This window comes from Cicer arietinum, chromosome 6 (genome assembly GCF_000331145.2).
Source record: "Cicer arietinum cultivar CDC Frontier isolate Library 1 chromosome 6, Cicar.CDCFrontier_v2.0, whole genome shotgun sequence".
Taxonomy (NCBI): domain Eukaryota; kingdom Viridiplantae; phylum Streptophyta; class Magnoliopsida; order Fabales; family Fabaceae; genus Cicer; species Cicer arietinum.
This window is the reverse complement of record NC_021165.2, coordinates 42,935,292-42,938,264: the sequence shown is the minus strand read 5'-3', so window position 1 is coordinate 42,938,264 and position 2,973 is coordinate 42,935,292.

The window sequence follows — 2,973 nt, the reverse complement described above, 5'->3', positions numbered from 1 at the left end:
TGTGATATATTTGGATGAATTACCTGATGAATCATGCTTTATATCAATCAATAAAGATAAATGGATCTGGCATAAAAGGGCTGGACATATCAGCATGAAAACTATTTCAAAAATCTCCAAACTTGATCTTGTTAGAGGTTTACCAAAACTTAATTTTGAGAAAGACAAAATCTGTGAAGCTTGTGCAAAAGGTAAGCAAGTCAAGAGCAGCTTTCATACAAAAGATTTTGTATCAACAAATAGAACTCTTGAACTACTTCACATAGATTTATTCGGGCCTGTCAAAACAACAAGTCTAGGAGGAATGAAATATGGTTTTGTTATTGTTGATGATTTCTCAAGATTTACATGGGTTCTGTTTTTAAAACAAAAAGATGATGCATTTGAATCATTTAAAACATTTTGTAAAAAGGTGCAGAATGAAAAGGACTCCAGCATCATCTCTGTAAGGAGTGATCATGGAGGAGAATTCATAAATGCCTCATTCAAAAGCTTTTTTGATGAACTTGGTATATCTCACAATCTTTCATGTGCAAGAACTCCACAACAAAATGGAGTTGTTGAAAGAAAGAATAGAACACTACAAGAAATGGCAAGAACTATTTTAGAAGAATCAAATGTTGAAAGGTATTTTTGGGCAGAAGCCATAAACACTTCTTGCTATATCTTGAATCGTGTATCTATCAGAAAAATCATCAACAAAACTCCATACGAAATCTGGAAAAACAGAAAACCAAACATTTCTTACTTTCATATTTTTGGTTGTTACTGTTACATTCTAAACAACAAAGATCTTATTGGAAAATTTGATGCAAAATCCGATAAAGCGATCTTTCTTGGATACTCAACCGAATCTAAAGGTTATAGAGTGTTCAATTTAAGAACTAATGTTGTTGAAATTAGTATGCATATATTGTTTGATGAGTTTGATGATCTAGATATAAGTAAAAAGGATGAGGAAGAAGAAACTCAAAATGAAACACAGCAGGAAACAAGTCTGCAGAAAACAGAGATTGATAAACAATCTCCGTTTCATTCTCCACCAAAAAGCTGGAAAACCATTGGAGATCATCCTCAAACTCAGATCATTGGAGACACAGCTGATGGAATCCGAACCAGAAGATCATTCAAAAATGATGACGACAGCATGGCAATGATATCTCAGATTGAACCAAAGTCAATCAAAGATGCTATTACTGATCAATCTTGGATAAACGCCATGAAGGAAGAACTACTACAGTTTGAGAAAAATGAAGTTTGGACTCTAGTACCAGATCCTTTAGATCAAACTGTTATTGGCACTCGATGGGTATTCAGAAACAAGCTTGATGAAGAAGGTAAGGTCGTGAGAAACAAAGCAAGATTAGTAGCTCAAGGCTACAATCAACAAGAAGGTATAGACTATGATGAAACTTTTGCTCCAGTTGCAAGGTTAGAAGCTATTCGAATACTTCTTGCATATGCATCTCATAAACTCATCAAACTGTTTCAAATGGATGTGAAAAGTGCTTTCTTAAATGGTTTTTTAAATGAACAAGTGTATGTAAAACAGCCCCCAGGTTTTGAAAACCAAGCAAAACCAAATCATGTTTTCAAACTTACCAAAGCTCTTTATGGCTTAAAACAAGCACCAAGGGCGTGGTACGAAAGACTGAGTTCATTTCTGATCGAGAACAATTTTCAAAGAGGAAAAATCGATACTACCTTATTTAAGAAAACAGAGGGAAATGAATTACTCATTGTTCAAGTATATGTGGATGATATCATTTTTGGATCAACAAATGAAAAACTATGTGAAGATTTCTCAAAACTTATGCAAAGTGAATTTGAAATGAGCATGATGGGGGAATTAAGATATTTTCTTGGTTTACAAATCAAACAATACGAAAAAGGCATTTTTGTTTGTCAAGAAAAATATATCAAAGATCTGTTGATCAAATATAAAATGAATGAGTCAAAAATTATGACAACTCCCATGCATCCATCCACTTCCTTAGAAAAAGATGAAAATGGCAAATCTGTCTCTGAAAAAGAATATCGTGGAATGATCGGTTCTCTGCTATATCTAACTGCTAGCAGACCAGATATTGTGTTTGCAGTAGGATTATGTGCTCGATTTCAATCAGCGCCAAAAGAATCCCACTTAACTGCTGTTAAACGCATATTTAGATATCTCGTTGGAACAACTAATCTTGGTCTTTGGTATAGAAAAGGTTCCCATTTTGATATTATAGCATACTGTGATGCTGATTATGCTGGAGACAAAGTTGAAAGAAAAAGCACAAGTGGAGCATGTCAGTTCCTAGGTGAAGCATTAATCAGTTGGTCATGCAGAAAACAGAACACCATAGCACTATCCACAACTGAGGCTGAATATGTGTCAGCTGCAAACTGCTGTTCACAAGTTTTGTGGATCAAGAACCAACTTCAAGATTACTCTGTAAGCTATTCCAATATTCCAATTTATTGTGATAATACAAGTGCTATAAATCTGTCTAAAAATCCTATTCAGCATTCTAGATCAAAGCATATTGAAATAAAACATCATTTCATTCGTGATCATGTCAATAAGAAAGACGTTGAATTAATCTTCGTTGATACTCAAAATCAACTTGCTGACATTTTCACTAAGCCTCTTGTGGAGGATAGTTTTAATTCAATCAAGGAAAAACTGAGAATCATGAAAAATCCAGAAAATTCTGGTTGAAATCTGCTTCTGCAGAAAACGGAGATCGTTTATCAGTCTCCGTTTCGCGATTCATCATTCTCCGTTCTGGAAAAAGCAACAGTCTGCTTTTCCCTCTCAAAAAATCAAAAAAGGCAAATCTTGGCATTTATTACACGTGCCCTTGTGTCTGGTGTTAGCATGCTGACACATACTCTCTCCAATCCCCCAAAATGCTTTTCCCATTTTCCTAGGTACAAACTCATCATTACTCCACCTTTTTCTCTCCATCTTCTCAAGTCAGAAAA